Raw genomic sequence first — 18,654 nt, forward strand, 5'->3', positions numbered from 1 at the left:
CTAGGCAATGAGTAGTATAATTTAGGTAGTTTGACGTTTCTGTATTCCTATTTGAAAAGCTCTGAAGCCACTAAATAATTTAATTTGATTAAGTACTCTCACTTATCTGCACACTGCGTTTGGCAACGTCATTTCAAGGATTATTTAAAAATATGACTTACTGTGCTCACCGCCCAATCATGTTACCATCATCACAATGTTTTAGTATCTAATTCAAATGCAAGAGAACGACATTCTATGCCGCAATAGTCAAGTTAAATATACCTAATAAGGTAGAAAACTCAACTCTTGAGATTATTTTGTTAATGAAATTAACCGCGTGAAAAACAATCGAAAGCAATAAAATTATTTTACTCTTCTAAAATACTGACATACCTGATTATTATTTTAACGTATGGCGTATACTTGTAGACAATATTATAAGTCGATCCATATACAATTAATATTTACGTATTGTTGCACAATCTAAAGTACGAGTGCCCGACACGTGACGTTTTACCAGAAATCGTTTAAATGCGTTTAATAAAATAATAACCACTGGGTGCAGTATTTTAACGAAAAAAAATGTTAGCTTTGATATTTCACATCTCAATTTAAAAATAATATCCTATTTCTATATTCAGAATAGGTATGGGGTTTGTTGGATAGTCTGACATTCTTTATTAGGACTATCAGTTTATTTCAATGTTCAAATGATGTTCGATCCATTTTTAGGAGCCAAAATAGCTAATACAGTTACAGTTTCGCCTTAACTCCTGCTGTCCTAACATTTCACCACCTATTTTGTCCCAACATGACATCTATTAGGACTGCCAACAAAAGAACCTGCTATTTACTTGTACAATCAGATCAACTATTGATACGGTTAGTATGGTCAATTGGTCACCAATGTCACCATGTAAAATAAATTGCATTGGCCACCCCCTTTTTTTTTAGATAATGGAAACAACTTGAATCTACCGACATGTAGTAATATCGAACTTTGCTATTAATGTAATATAGATCTTATTGTAAACACCCAATAACCGGATTTCTTGAACTGTCAACCACGAACCATAATCTCCTGGACTTCAATAAAAAAAATGTATGTATGATCTCCTCCAGTCTTAAAATATCACGGGAAAAATGCAGGCATTATAATGCAGCATTAGCTGCAGGTTTTCAGACATATTACAAGACTGAGCAATTTTTTTTTTTATTTTTTTTTTAATTAGCGGGTTAATGAGGAAATGTGCTTAAGTGGCCAAATACTAATCAGAAATTGCTATTGAATGACCTCATCTACACAGCACGAGTCTACGTATCAGTTACATGAGCAGATGATAATCAGTTTATTAATATATACCAATAGATACGTTTACGCCAATTCTTTTTTTTTTCTTTTTGTGTTGCTACATTTTCCTTTCCTTATTCAGGTATACCTACCTAACCCTTTCAGTCCGTAACAAAACAGCGGCAACAAAACGCAGACATTTAATAATAATTATGATTCCAAATCGAATGACTAAATTGGGCAAAGGGTTATAAACACCATTTGCGAACATACAATGCTTTAGAAATATAAGTAGGTACCTACTCATTGAAATACCCGTTACTTAATTACTTATGTCAATAGAATGGTAAGCCAACGATCAAGCCCAGAAATCATTTTAAATGATGACATTACTTAAGTAGTACTCCTCGGCACAATAATTCAAATACTAATTAACTTAATTTAGGTACTCATTCTGGTCTCCACGTAGTGAGCTGCTTGACAATATCCCTTGTGGTCGCCCAGCTCAGTTCTCGGTGCGGGCTGCTCTAGTTCGACGACTTCCTGCGTCGTTTCCTTCGCTTGCGTTTCGATAGTACATATTGGCACATTCATCGTCATTTCGGAACATGGTTTTACTGAAATGAATAATTTATACTGGTTATATCAGGTCTTCTGAAATCTAAGCTTGTAATTAAAGAACTGTAACATACATACATACATACATACATACAAACACGCCTGTATCCCATAATGGGGTTAGGCAGAGCATATGAAACTACTCAAGTTTCAGTGCCACCCTTGGCAAATAAGCGGTTGAAAGAAAACTAAATATATTGAAAAATATTGAAAAATCTAAATCATTAATATTTAATAAAATTGGTTCACCTACAAACCATACTAATCATTAATGTCAACGTCATCAATATACAAATATAGCGATATAATTTTAATAAGTGTCATCGACTATACTTATCTTTGGTCTATATCCGTCTGGTCATCTCAGCACTCTGGGCTGAGTAAATATGGCATACTTAGCCATTACAGTACTCTGGACTGTATACTTGTGGTAGGCATGGTTGATATCAGACACTCTGCGTCTGTACCACACAAGAACTACCATACGTATGGTTCACACGGTTGATATCAAGCGTCCTTCGCCTGTACCACACATGCACTACCATACGCTGCTCACTCATGGCTCACATAGTTGATATCAGGCGTACTTAGCCCGTACCACATATGTACTACCATATACTGTATACACAAGGTACACATGGTTGATATCAGGCATTCCTAACCTGTACCACACATGTAGTACCACACATTGCTTAGGCACACATGGCTCACATAGTTGATATCAGGCGTACTCAGCCCGTACCACATATGTACTACCATATACTGTATACACAAGCCACACATGGTTGATATCAGGCACTCTTAACCTGTACCACACATGTAGTACCACAAAATATAATAGTTAATAAATGGCACACGTGGCTAGTATCAGGCATACTTGGCCTGTACCACACACGTGACACCACAAAATATAATAGTTAAACCAAGAATGGCACACGTGGCTAGTATCAGGCAAACTTGGCCTGTACCACACACGTGGCACCATAAAATATCATTGAAAAACAAAGCATGGCACACGCGGTTAGTATCAGGCATACTTTTCCTGTACCACACACGTGGCACAATAAAATATCATTGAAAAACAAAGCATGGCAAACGCGGCTAGTATCAGGCATAATTGGCCTGTACTACACACGTGGCACCATAAAATATCATTGAAAAACAAAGCATGGAACACGCGGCTAGTATCAGGCATACTTGGCCTGTACCACACACGTGGCACAATAAAATATAATTGAAAAACAAAGTATGGCACACGCGGCTAGTATCAGGCATATTTGTCCTGTACCACACACGTGGCACCATAAAATATCATTGAAAAACAAAGCATGGCACACGCAGCTAGTATCAGGCACACTTGGCCTTTACCACACACGTGGCACCATAAAATATCATTGAAAAACAAAGCATGGCACACGTGGCTAGTATCAGGCATACTTGGCCTGTACCACACACGTGGCACCATAAAATATCATTGAAAAACAAAGCATGGCACACGCGGCTAGTATCAGGCATACTTGGCCTGTACCACACACGTGGCACCATAAAATATAATTGAAAAACAAAGCATGGCACACGTGGCTAGTATCAGGCATACTTGGCCTGTACCACACACGTGGTCGTGGTGGTGGTGGTGGTGGTGGTGGTGGTGGTGGTGGTGGTGGTGGTGGTGGTGGTGGTGGTGGCGTGGTAGCCTCCACGCTCGTTCTTAATGAATCGCCGCTACCCGCGGCTCGCGCTGCGCTCGTAATTTCGTGCGCTCTCTTTAAAAAGTTACCTAGCAGCTCTTCTCGCCATCTCCCTCCCCCCCTGCCGTGTGCATTAAATAATACCTAACCAGGGGCGGCTGCAGTGGCCGGTGACCGATGCTTCCCAGGTAAGACCCAAACATACTTTCTTCCGGAGTTTGTTGTTATGCAGTTGTTTGGTTAATGCATACAAAAGTTAATTTTCGCTTTAAAACTTTCATAAAATTGCATTTTAGTGCTTGTTTAATCCACTATAAGGCTTTTCCAAAACTTTTAAATTGATCTGTCATTAAATTTATTAGCCTAGTTACTTAAACTTAGCAGGCACCTTTCTTGTGCAGTACAGGTATTAACTTTTTTTGTTTTAAACAAACTCAAGTTTAAGAACCAAAATGTTTTGACGGAAATTGTCATGCGTTTTTGATGGGAATTGTTATGTGGTTTTGGTAAGACATATGTAATTAATATGCTTGTGTGTTGTGATTATTTGTTTCTTTTTTTGTGAGACTAATTATGTAAAAACTAATTTTATGTTTACGCCTTCGAGTCTTTTATAAGCTTTGCTCGTAAATCAGTAGGTAGACATTCCAAATGAATCCACATGGGAAATGTCTGGCCGCCGCAATAGTCAGGGTAGCCGGTACGCGGCTTTCCTAACATGTCCGGCATTACCGAATACCCGTGAATCCTATGATGCATTTACTGAGGATCCCGAACCCATATACGGGACAAATTTAATACACATAAGGCTTTGTTACTAATATAATTTATTCTATTACTACTATTAGTGCGCCGGACGATAACGGCCTCTGATAGTTAGCAAAAAAGTGAAAACTTACCAATGAGTGTTTTGAGAGTTATGTGCGAAATGTCATCTGATATTTTCCAGTCGCTTTTCGGTGCGAGAATGCCGGGATAACGCAAACAGGATGGTGAGTTAAAATAAAAAGCGCCGCATAACTGGCAACTTTGACATATCATCCGGGGAACTGATAAACAGTGGGCCCCTTAAGATCTAGTATGATCTTATGATTCTACACTTCTCGTATAAATTACCTTCTGGTTATATTTGATTACTCATTTAGGTCTTGAATTCTCTAATATTTGGGATTTTTTAGTGTTACTCATTTCGATTTCGTCCTGGTGTCCCTTTGTTCAAGATAACAATGGATCTGTCAGTGTTGCAGCCGCGATGAATAAGCTGTCGATGGATAAAATTGTTCTCGCCGCTGAAAACAAATGAAGCGGTTTTTGGGTGCCAAATGTAGCTATAGACATGTACTACTATTGTTTTAGATTTGAATTAATTGATATTCTCTACGCTACGCAGTTAAGGATTAGTCTAGCTACTTATTACGTTGAATACATTTTTAAACTACATGTGTATACACTTGTATACAACCATGTTCCCCTAAACATAAAAAACGCGAAAAGCAATCCAATATTCTCTAGAAAACTAAAGACTATGTTAATAGACCTTGCATGTTACAATGTACCTGAGTTTCTGCAAGTGACAAACCCATTGGCCCTAACACATCAAATATGTAATTTAGTACCTAATTAATTGAAAGATGTACCAACAAAATGTAAAATGTATTAACACTAATGTAGTAAATATAATAACTTAAGCACTGTTTGCTAAGTAAATCATTTGCAGTTACAATTTTATTATGATTATTATGAATAATGTACCAAATTAAGTAACAATGATCTGCGTGTATATGACTATACTATGTATTATAAATTGACGTATAAATATTTTACTTTTATGAATAAATGATCTGAATCTGAATCTGAACTTATAGTCATATGTCAGTGTCAAAGTGACTATTTTAAAGAAACTAACATATTCGGTCCATGTCGGATTCAGAGCTAGGATTTGACGTATCGTAATAGTAATTCTAATTCGGCCGTTATTAATTGTAATACAAATCGTATACATGTAAAGTGTATTATTTTTCTATGCTCAATTTGAAGGACTTTCATTTAAATAAAAAGAAACCCATCACGTAGGTAATTTCCTATGAGATACACCACTATAAGTATAGAATTATAACTAATAAGTTGCCTGTCAGTCCAATTAATTGCGGTCAATGCACCAAGTGTATTCTGCCTTCGTTGTGTTTCTCGTTTCTAAATAGGGTCATACAGACCCACAATCACAATATGGATGCATTACAAGGGCTGCGTTTTTAAGAATCAATAGAATCACTGTACGCCAAGGAAAACAAAAAAGAAGAGTGTATGAAAACAATGATGTCGCCACTAAAAGTAAACTTCATCAAACTGAAATAAATGTCATATACAAAGAAAAAGTGACCAAGGCCTCCAAGTGTTTAAAGCTGGATTCGAACCAGCGTCCTCCGTTATCGCGACGGATGCCTAAACCATTCGGACATTCGGACACGGTGGCAAAGGTCGAAATTTTCAAGTATATGACACAATTACAAAGGCTTATGGCGCCCCCCGCCATCTCTGAGGTAGAACCGAAACTAGTTCGACCTCCTAACTGAATCAACTCATGTCATGTGATTACGAGTTAGCGAGTTTGTATATGACATTTATTTCAGTTTATAGTTAAAATAGTAGTGTGTCTACTAAAAATACAAATTAAATTATTTTTTATGAGGATAAATTAATTTGTTCTAAGAAACTTCAACAAGTGAAGCAGTAAATAGTATTTTGCTGACTGAACTGAAGATGAAATATTATTATGCTACACCTACTGAGAAGGATACCTAACTGTCATAACTATTGCGAAGTACATATTATACTTATACTATTTACTTAGATTCGTTCTAAAGCAACCAAACGTTATTGGATTCTGGAATGCCAGGTCAAGTCGAAATCGCATTTAGTAGTTGACACAGAGTCAGAGCACCAAACGTCCTGGGGCCTATTTCTCAAAACTGAAACTTACAAGTCACAAGCGGAAGTCTCTTTCCAACTTGGCATATTAGACATTGACCACCACTTGTAAATTGTAACTTGTAGCTTCGAGAAATTGGCCCGTGCAACGCCGTTCTCTGAACTAAGTAGTATCGGGCTCAAAATAAGCCACAACACATTATCAACTCCAGCAGGTGATGGGCTAATGCTAAGAAATGCTAGCTGCCATTGGATGTGCTAGGAAGATTCTGCTTCAAACTATACACTATGTAACATAATTGCCGAAGATAAATCCTACGGCTTATACATTACATAGATAGGGAGCGTAGGGCGCTGGCGATAAGGGCGAATATGATAGCACATAGGTTCAGAGGATGCACAGCGCAGGAGAAAATAACGCTTTTTAGAGCCTATTGTACTTCTCTGTATACTTGCAGCCTATGGGCTAACTATTCGCAAAGCTCGATCAGTGCTCTACGGGTCCAATATAACAACGCCTTCAGAGTGCTATTGCGGCTGCCACGCTTCTGTAGCGCGTCGGGTATGTTTGCGGACGCTCAAGTAGACGGTTTCTATGCCACATTAAGAAAGCGTGCCGCAGCAACGCGTAGCAGAGTGTTTGGCAGCAGCAACGGTATCCTGGGTGCGATAGCGGGCCGGCTTGATAGTCGCTATATGCAACACTGGTCGAACCTGCACCTCTCCCTAGCCAATTTTGAAATAAACTTTTTAACAAAAAATAAAACCGCCTTCAAAAATAAGCGCGTTACAAAACACGGAGAAACTAAAAAGCAAAAAATAATAAACCTTTGAATTCAGATTTCTTATCGTATTGCAATAATCTAAACATCCAAATTATAAACAAATCAATTATTTTTGCAGTCGGTACCAGACCTGTTCGTCGCCTTGCTATTGCCTGTTTGCCCCACCCAACCATACGCAGGCTGGCACCAACTCCAAAAATAATTGATTTGTTTATAATTTGGATGTTTAGATTATTGCAATACGATAAGAAATCTGAATTCAAAGGTTTATTATTTTTTGCTTTTTAGTTTCTCCGTGTTTTGTAACGCGCTTATTTTTGAAGGCGGTTTTATTTTTTGTTAAAAAGTTTATTTATTTGTTGATTTTTAGTGGTTCCTATTGATATTATATGTATCAGTCCGAATACATGTACACTAGTGAAAGAATTATCCTTTAACTCCTAACCATTGAGGAGTTGACCTTCCATCATCAGCTCAGCCACATAAAATTATTACCAACAGGCGTAAATACTGGTTTACCTTTGAAAAATACACTAAAAACATTACATGTGCCTATAACATTTGAAGAGTTCCCTCGATTTCTCCAGGATCCCATTATCAGACCCTGACTTGGTGCCAATGGGACCATCTCGGGGTTATACCCGTTCGATCAAAAAAAAAATTTTGAAAATCGGTCCACAATTCTCGGAGATATCGAGGAACATACATACAAAAAAAAAAAAAAAAAAAAAAAAAAAAAAAAAAAAACATTCAGTCGAATTGAGAACCTCCTCCTTTTTTGAAGTCGGTTAAAAATAGTATATAATAATTAGGCACTAAGGAAATTAACATAGTGGTAGTATTAGGTGTAAGTATTAACCTTGTATGGATTTTGTGGTCCGAAATAAATGATTTTTATTTTTTATTTTTATTTTTTTATTTTATTACCTTCTATAGTACCTTTAATTTTCATGGTGTTTATTTTAAAAAAAGGAAGTGGTATTCGTAACCGCTATTCGATACCGGTTATGTTCTTAAATGGATCACCGGCATTAATGTTACATCCTGTATTACTGTAATTGTAAAACGACAATTTTTTTAAATTAAAACGTCGCTGTTGTTGTAGTTACTTTGAAATCTTTAATTAGTCTGTTCTCCATAATACCGCTTACTTTCATTGTTTTTATTTGGGTGTACATGCCTCTGAATGATTACTGGAAAAACAAAATGAATGTTGATGACTGGAATTAGTACATGTATTTTACATAATATATGATTTGAATACTGAACCATGCAGGTCATCAAATCGTTTTTCATATTTCCTGCAACAATGCAAATTGGCAGCAATACAAAATCGCTCTAGCAGAATCGCTGAGTCAGTCTAGAGGTAACATTGTGATGGAAACTGTAGCTGATATTACTGCTACAGCGGTGGGTGTGTCGTTCGCCGCTGCATTACTGCCGCGGTAATAATAGTCTGGCTCTGTCGCGCCAATACGCAAGAGCGATAGAGATAGATAGCTACGAAAGAGATATTATCGTGAGCGTTTCGTGAGCGTTTGTGCATTCGGCTACGCACACTGGACTTAATTGCGTGCATAATTACATTTTGTAACTAACCTCTACCCTTACGAGGACGGCGTCGATCCCGTAGTATCGGAGAAGTCTCGATTTTAAAGTTATGTGTAAAAATCATAAAAGCTTAAATTCAATTGAAGTAAATGCTACTGAAATTCACTATACAGCCCGGCGCCAATGATGCAGCAGTATTGTCGCAACGGCTGCAGTTGCTATCCAAAAATTATGTGAAATCTGCATTATTATTTGATATTTACTGAATTATAAAAAACGACTTTACAGGAAAAAGATGGTTAAGTTTTATCAAAATATGACTTGGATCTAGCGCGGTAAGTTAACATTCTTACGGTAAATCGTTAGGTTCCTCCATAAAGGCGCATTTATGGTCGAAATATTTACTGTCCATGTTCTTTCACGTTAGCTCAGTAGGCAGAACGCTGGCCAAGTACCTAGTCCAAATTAGTGAGTAGTTTTTCCCATTAATTATTTTTGTTAGTCGTAATAACCAATCAAAGATTTGAATATACTACGTACATAGTACTGATGATATTTTGGTTTAAATCGCAAACGATGCTCAATCGTCCACATATATGTTGTACCGCTTACCTACGTTACAGTACATTCCCATTTACCCGTAGCACAGCTATATGTAGGTAAGCTTTATGGTATGCATTAAGTACGTTCAGATGTAAGCGGTGTTGTGGCGAAGCGCAGATGCAAATATTGCCAGTATCGTGCGTTCGTCGGAAGCAGTTTGATACAACGAAGCACAATTTCCTTTGCCGCCGCCCGCGTTCTGCAAACTGTTGATAGCGTAGCTATAAACGATAATAAAGTAAGATTTAAAACCATTCGGATACAAACAATCAGAAATATTGATTTAAATTATTTGCATGATGCAATTAACGTGGAATGTAGTGGGAATATCAAGTTTATATTAATTTAATTTCAGTCTACGTTTTTCAATCTGATCTGGCAATGAACATTATCAACGTAATGAATGCGCGAATCTTAACCATCTTTCTATAATATCTACTCAATATACTCGAATAAAATCGGAAGGAGGGTAAGATCGTATGTAAAAAAATCGTATGTTTGTAATTGCTGTCAAAATAATAGCGACGCTCTGCAAAAATGAATAATATACTATAATTTGGAAAATTGTTTAACAACTAGGTACAGATCCGATTATACTAGTATATGCAGATAAGGTACTATTCATTTTTGTGCCCCTGGTGATGGCGAGTTTTAAAAGTCGTATCGTTTCTTAAGGATAAAAGTAGCGAGTTAATGATTTTCAAAAATAATATGCGGATTACGCTTGTGTGGATGGATACCTACTTAGTCAATTCCGCGCAGGCATCCACATTCCTTTTATATTTCCTGAAAGGTGTAAAGAAAAGATTTTAACGGGACGTAGTGACCATACCATCTGTAAAGTGAAAACAACTACGTGTGACGTAATAGTATAGTAATTACTGAAGTTTTTATAGCTGTGAAACTAGATAAAAATCAGCAATTCTAAAGCGGACCGTCAGGATTCCAATAGAATTTTTTAATTCAAATCCGAAGATAAACATCGAGAACGAGGTATTTTAATGAGTTTTTTCATGCAGAACAAAAAAATAGACGAGACATAATACGAATAAGTCAAATTCCTCACGATCGACACCGCATGTAGAGGGTGGTATTTTCCAATAAAAAGTTCAATAAATGTACAACGCGACGGGTATTAGCGCCACAAAATTCCTCGTCGCGTAATAATAACATAAAGATTTTCAATACGTGTCCCAATAACAGCGGCAGGGATCGAGATGGCACTGCGGCCTCCGCTGCCTCGGCGGCGGCTTCAATACTCTGCCCGTGCCACTCGTCCGCGACACTTATCAGCTCGGTTCATCTATTTATATTTCAGCACACAGGGTATCAAGAATATACCTGAGGTAGACCTTTCATTTTCTTAACTTTTTTTATTGATTATATGATTAGTAGCGTGTGTTGCGAAATCATTATTTGTTATTGGCGATGTCCCCATGAATCGGGCAACACCATGGACATTCTTAATGTTTAATTGTTTATTTCTCTAAATTAATAAAAGGAAGCACTTACCTACGGAGGAATCTTGTACATGAAACGTTTACTACGTTTTAAATGAGAAGCGTTTATCAAAGCTTTTCGGAAAACTCGTTAATAGAGAAAACGAGTTATTATGAAACTGTCTTGACGGAAGCAAATTAGAACTTGTCGCATTCACCATTAAAGTAATAATGACACACTTTTCGCACTCAACATTAATGTAATATTTGAGACGTTTTCCAGTCTTTTTACTATTGTGTTAACATTTCCTGTACGTCATTACATCTAACATGACAATATTAAGATGTAATCTTTTCAGAACTGTTTCCTGTAAGTAATTCGAGTACCAAGAAACCTTTTTCGATCTAAGTAAGTACCTACACAGGAAGATGACACCACTAAGCTACTTTTGCCGTCTTTCTTCGAATCTGTACTGAGAGGAGGAAAGTCGCCATAATATTGCCTCGTATTTCCTTGGAGCAAATACTTATCTTAGCATCACCTAGTACTTCCTCGAATTATAGTTTAAAATAGAGTATGAAAATGCATCAAATCACAAGTCAAAGTAAGAAGTAACACTCATTTATAGTATCTCTATTACATTTTGTTAGTAAATGATAAAGGGATTCCTGTGATTTCGGACATAACGAGGTTAGCGTTCGGGATCATTTTAATTACCAAAAATTTCTTTTCCAAATTGAATTTTGCCAAAAATATACGATAGCTACAATCTACATGTTTGTCTACTCGATATTTTCCATACGTATTAATATTTAAAATCCGTCAAACGATGGTTTCCCTAATTGTCGTTATGCAAATTTTATAACCCCTACTGTTATATTCCAAAATTCAGTTGCACTAGAATAGTTTACTCATAAACAATAATTTACTGGCGAATAAAAAAGTCTAATATTTTTTGTCTATGAAACATCATGTAATACCACTTCTTGATCAGTCTAACCTAACCTAGCACTTGTTTTAATTTACCAAACAGATTTTGTGTGTATTTTATTTCCTAAACCCATTTTAACATCGTTTATTGCCTCAATCTAGTATTTATTAAAATTCCACACTGACCGATTTGAAATTACTAGCCGTCCGTTTTCAAAAACGTCGTTTTTCACAGACTTACGAATGGTGAAATCGTGCCTTCGAGATTTAAAAATCGGTACCCTGATTTGTGTATAAAATAGTACATTACGATACAAGTGCGAAATAAAGGAAGTTCGAAACGAGTGGCGAAAAATTAAAACACGACCGAAGGGATTGTTTTTAATCGACACAAGCTATGAATTTCCTTTTCGCTTGTGTATTGTACGACGTTTTTCAGTACAGATGGCCCTCCGAAGTTTCGATCTGACAAGAAATTAACCACTTGTCGCACTATTGCGTAAAAAAATTAAATTAAATTATTTAAAAAACCATTTGTGCTGAAAGGACTGTTTTCTCCTCAAAAATAGTTTTTGAATGTATTAAGACATATTAAACATGTAAAATCGGGTAACTCACGTATAATTGTCGAAGGTTTACGTGAGTTACCCGATTTTACATGTTTAATATGTCAGTGGTCACGGTAGTTTTAGGATTAAGACATACTTTTGGATCTTCTTTTTTTAGGGTTCCGTGGTCAACTAGGAACCCTTATAGTTTCGCCGTCCGACGTCCGTCCGTCCGTGGATAATCTCAGTAACCGTTAGCACTAGAAAGCTGAAATTTGGTACCAATATGTATATCAATCACGCCAACAAAGTGCAAAAATAAAAAATGGAAAATATGTTTTATTAGGGTACCCCCCCTACATGTAAAGTGGGGGCTGATATTTTTTTTCGTTCCAACCCCAACGTGTGATATATTGTTAGATAGGTATTTAAAAATAAATATGGGTTTACTAAGATCATTTTTTGATAATATTAATATTTTCGGAAATAATCGCTCCTAAAGGAAAAAAAAGTGTTGTCCCCCCCCTCTAACTTTTGAACCAATTGTTTAAAAAATATGAAAAAATTACAAATGTAGAACTTTATAAAGACTTTCTAGGAAAATTATTTTGAACTTGATAGGTTCAGTAGTTTTTGAAAAAAAATACGGAAAACTACGGAACCCTACACTGAGCGTGGCCCGACACACTCTTGGCCGGTTTTTTTTCATAGAAACTGCCCATTTAAGTATTTACAATATTAAGTGAAGGCAAGCAAGTCCAATTCATTCCGATATAACTATAATACTTATGCACAATAATGTGATAATATTATAAATTTATGACTGGGAACTTTTATCGTTTCTAATAATCTGTCTCGGTTACTGACTTACATTTCGGGATTCCAATCCCTTTGCCGAATTCCTCACATTCTGCCGTGACCCCACTCAAATTAACCCATTATTTTCTAAAATAGTTTCGAGTATTCATTAACAATATTGAAATATCTCAGTTAATTATTTTCTGCTGAAGGAGAATTTAATTACAGGATTAAATAAGATGATATTATAGTATGAGTACATAGATATTATTACCTAGATATGTAACAATAAATCCGTTTTAAATAACCACGTTAATGAACGAACATCTTCAAAATTTACATTGGCGTCCTTCTGGTATTTAGGATGTCTATGGGCGTCGGTAGTAGTTTACTATATCACAACCTGACTGCGTGTTTGCCACCTATCTGATATTTTTGTATAATTAAATACATGGGTTACAAAGTTTTATTTTGTAATGTTTGGCAATAGTTATCGAATAATAAAAACGTCCTTGTTATACTGTAATATAATCCCATGTCTATCTAAATATTCTGTCTGTAATTGTTTTTTGTATATCACAGCACATAACATCTAAATTCTTCATAGCCCAACCGTATATGTCTCGCGGTCCCTTGGGTCGTAGTCCAAGATTCTATTTGGGTCACTCATTCAGAGTAGCTAGTTATTAATTAAATAAGGGAAATGTTTTGTTTTGCTCAAACACGGGATTTAACAATTTCGAATATTTCGCTTAGCATTTTTATTCAAGTAAATACGGATGGGGTCTGTGCAAGAACCCTGACTAACGATTCTTATCAATTTATCATATCTAGAGCTAATTTTTAAATCAGGTCGTAACTCCATACGCTATTTAAAGCATTTTGCCAATCCTTTTACACGTGTAGCATGTGGACAAATTATACTAAAAAGGCCCTCAGGATGCTGTTGGGACTGCCTCGTTATTGCAGTGCGCCAGGCATGTTCGCTGGGCCCGCACTGACAGTTTCGGTGCTATAATACGCAAAAGAACTGCCTCCCTGATGCGTCGCGTGCGAGACAGCTCCAACAGCCTTGTGCGAGTTGTGCGCCTAGTGTTGGAATCGTCTGCTTGTGCTTTCTTGAGACACTGGGATAGTGTACATATGGCATCCAGAGGCCAAGTGTATAATTTATTATGGTTTTAGTTTTTTAGATGTAATAATATGTAAATGTAACTAACATAGGTTTAAGGGAATGTACACTAACAATATGGTTTTTTCCGAAATAAAATTATTGAATTGAATTGAATTGAATAAACATAAAATAAATGTCATATACAAAGAAAAAGTGACCAAGACCTCCAAGTGTGCCGAGTTGAGGAGGGCGAGGTGTTTATGAAGTATAATTAGCAGTGTGACTACTTAAAATACAAATTAAAATATTTTCTATAAAAATAATTGATTTGTTCTTACAGGTCGTAGCTCCTGTAGTTACTAGAAATATTATAATTATTCTATTAAGGAGAGAAATAAGTAAAGTTTAGCACACACATAAAGGGATAAATCCGCCCACATTGTATATTACTGACTCTGTAACTGTGTCTCTTTTGTTTCCTTTATGTACAATAAAGCTTATACATACATACATACACATTTTAGTGTACCTACTACGGTGGACTATTCAATGGTAACGTCAAGGAACTTGCTTAATAAAGTCATGTGTAGTTTATGTTCTTTCGGGATGAAACTGTTGTCCATTCAACCTTTGTTATTGAAGATTTGGTCTGCTCTACTGCTAAAATACTCAAATACACTGATAAGTAAATAACAAAAAACCGGCCAAGAGCGTGTCGGGCCACGCTCAGTGTAGGGTTCCGTAGTTTTCCGTGTTTTTCTCAAAAACTACTAAACCTATCAAGTTCAGTTTCCTAGAAAGTATTTATAAAGTTCTACTTTTGTGATTTTTTTCATATTTTTTAAACATATGGTTCAAAAGTTAGAGGGACTTTTTTTTCTTTTAGGAGCGATTATTTCCGAAAATATTAATATTATCAAAAAACGATCTTAGTAAACCCTTATTCATTTTTTAATACCTATCAAACAATATATCACACGTTGGGGTTTGATCGAAAAAAAAAATCAGCCCCCACTTTACATGTAGGGTACCCTTATAAAACATTTTTTCCATGTTTTATTTTTGCACTTTGTTGGCGTGATTGATATACATATTGGTACCAAATTTCAGCTTTCTAGTGCTAACGGTTACTAGTAGTAGTAGTAGTAGTAGTAGTAGAGTATTAAAACAAGATTAGCCCGACTTTTCCCTTCACATTATTTATAAAAGTACTCTCCTACTCATCGTAAAGCCCTTGTTCACCTTTTTAATTTTTCTTTGGTAGTGACAGACCAATCTTTCTTTTCAAAAGGCGACAAAGGGATTTAGTAATTAAATTCGTAAAGGATTCGCCGGTAACGAGCAAAGTTCTTAGCCCCAATGAATGTAATATTCAAAAGAAATCTTAACTTCTTCAATTTATAGGTTGCAATACGGCATTTATATTTAGGTAAGTATAAAATATATTTCTTTGTAAAGTATTTCAGCTACTCTGTCTATTAATCGTGAAAATAAACCGTTGTGTTTATTACACAATTTTGTTGGTAGATTTGCAGTTCCTCTATGTATGTAGAAGACGATTTATCTTCTATCTAAAAGGCTATAGACTTTTTCAAACTTATAATTTAATACGTATATTAAACTTATTTTCCTGTATTTTCTAATAACAAACAGAAAGCCGTAGCAAGTCCGTATTTCTCATATATTTTCCAAGTTTCCATACATTCTTAAAATAAATTACAATAAATCTTCACTATTGGCTGGGTGCGAAGTAGGTGCGAATAGATCGCAGCGCGCACCGTGGCCAAAAAAGGAACCGTCGGCAGACCAACTGTCACTTTTTACAGCGACGTATCCGTGCATTTAAAGTAAAAATAAATAAATATGCGTCACGATACTTGTCACGTAGCTAACTGTACGAACACTGGAAAAAAACAGTGATCACAAATTTTATAAATATGCACAAGCAAATTGGAAACGAGACCAACAAATGAAATAGATAATCGCTGTAAGTAAACTAACATACTTTTAAATAAAATAGACAAAAATTCTGCATTATTGACGACACTACAGGCATAAATAATCGTCTCCAATATATATGAAATGCGTTATTACCTAGAATCGGTTTACTTCTTTATTTACATTTCGTGAACTCAACCGTGAGAAACTCCGTGTGTAATTGTGTATATACCTGAAATTTATTGATTGTGTAATTTTAAACGGAGTTTAAAATATCGAATGTAATTATCGACACTATATATTTATATGATCGAATTAAACATTACGCTATTTCATTAAAATTATTTGTTTTTTACTTACTCTTCGTATTGACAGAAAGCCATTTAGAAGAATAAGAATAAGAAAACATTTATTGACACACAAATAAAAATTGAACATTTACACAAAAATATTAAAAAATAAAATAGACAACTAGCAATGTCCACCGTAGTTTAATTGACGGCGCAACGCTGATTTTCAGTCCGTCCCCTTTTCTGAACCTCATTAACAACTATGCGGTGTAGGTATGTATTTAACACGAACAGTATTGATGCTGAAATACGTCATGAAATTACAACTAACGGTGGTAGTGGCAACTTGGCGTTTCAAAGTCCACCGTAGTTGTAATTGCTAGGTCTTACAACTACGGTGGTAGGTCTCTTGAAAATGCCAACTCGGCTTCTCAAAATAACGTAGAAGCTCAAAACTTTATTGTAATAATACCGCTTCACAGTTTACCTAAGCCTCAAAAGATAATGAATACTATGAATTCAAATCTCAGAAAGGAAGTTAACCGCGATTTCGGCTAGTGTAATTTATTTAATCCAAGTTGTTCGTTTATTAAGCAGGGGGTAGATTAACACCGGGAGCTTAGCGTAAGATGTGACTTCTCTACCCCCCCTCCCTCCCCAGGGCCAGGGGTTCGCGTGACGCAGACAGATAAGCTAATTACTTATTGTGATTTACAAACTGGTTCTTAGCAAATTTTATACGTAAATTTCAGAGGGCAATTGTGAATAATGAGTAAACGGCGTCCACCACAATGGCCCTAATTAACCGGACAATTTAACTTTTTAATTGCGAATTAAGAAACTGGGGAGTGCTATGGTTGAACACAGGGTGCAGATTTTATTGTCATTTTTTGTTTAGTACCTACTTCTGTAGGACTGCGTTGCTGATAGTACGTACGGTTATATTTTTGTAATATAAAAGACTATAAAATGATACAGGGAAGTCATTCTTCTGATTGTTTCTGAAGTACTAAACAAAAATTCGATAAATGATAAAATCCAATTACACACTTACTTAAAAAATGATGTAGCTAGATTTTCAGTCTGAATGGAATTTGTTTTCATTGTAATACACATGTATACACAATAGTTGCCACCAATAGATGTAATATGTATGTATATCTAGATTTGAAAGCGAGAGCCCGAGAGCAAGAGAAAAGAAAGACATAACGAAGTCAAAACGGTAGATAACTATACTACACAGTTACACAATTTGACCGATTTACATTGAACTTTCTTACAGCGCACACACAGTAAGTGGGAATGAAACAACCCGAATATGAAAAAATGTCCGATCGGTGATAGCGACAACACACGGAAGTATTTCTATTTCCTCTTACAGGAATCGCAATAAGTGTCTATCTTTCTAATACTATCTTTCCCCGCCAAAGACTGTCATGATTTGGATTGCCTCAAACAATATGAATTTGATGTATATCATACATATCATTAGAACAGATATCATTAAAAATAAGAAAGATTAAAGAAATAGTCATAAATATTCGTAAAGTTAAGCGATACTTGTGGAATAAATCGAGCGCAGCAGGCACAATTTAATCCCGGTTCATTTCTTTCGGTGTCCCTCGGAAAGTTACCTGTTTCGACGAGGAACTTTCTCGACTTGAATCCATACAGAAACTTGGGACTATGAAACATAAACAAGACCGCGTTAGCCGCTCAGTCAGACGGTCAAAGTGCACCTTGTAACTGAACAACTTCATCTAGCTATAAATAAGAAACATTACAAGTAACAAATGGTTTAAATTGATGATTAAATGTAACTTTGTATCTATTTATTCATATAAAACTATGTCAGAATTAGAATGAATTAAATGGTTACACAAAAATAATCAGCGTGTTATCGTCTATTGAAATTAGCGCCATCTTTCAGCAAATACTAAACATTAAGAACTACTAAGAGACGTACATGAATAGCGAATAGCGAGCGAAGTTATTGAACGGGCGAGCGATTGTAAAACAACTCCGCTAGATGGCGCTTGTTCAACAAAACACCTTATACAACGTGTATCTGCTAATACTCAAAAAGTAAAATAATTGCTAATTACCATCATAAACTATAAAACTATTTATTTATGTGCGTTACTGCGGCG

At 35.8% G+C, this 18,654-nt stretch overlaps 1 protein-coding gene across 1 annotated transcript in view; it reads left to right on the forward strand.

The window, feature by feature from the left end:
- The first annotated feature begins 3,627 nt into the window (after positions 1–3,627).
- Positions 3,628–18,654, forward strand: part of LOC125242129 (lachesin-like) — an 87,297-nt gene continuing 72,270 nt past the window's right edge. Inside the window, exon 1 of the mRNA XM_048150838.1 lies at positions 3,628–3,767. The gene's annotated coding sequence lies outside the window, so the exon portion shown is untranslated. The remainder of the gene's footprint in view (positions 3,768–18,654) is intronic.

Source organism: Leguminivora glycinivorella, chromosome 2 (assembly GCF_023078275.1).
Source record: "Leguminivora glycinivorella isolate SPB_JAAS2020 chromosome 2, LegGlyc_1.1, whole genome shotgun sequence".
In the NCBI taxonomy this organism is placed as follows: Eukaryota; Metazoa; Arthropoda; class Insecta; order Lepidoptera; family Tortricidae; genus Leguminivora; species Leguminivora glycinivorella.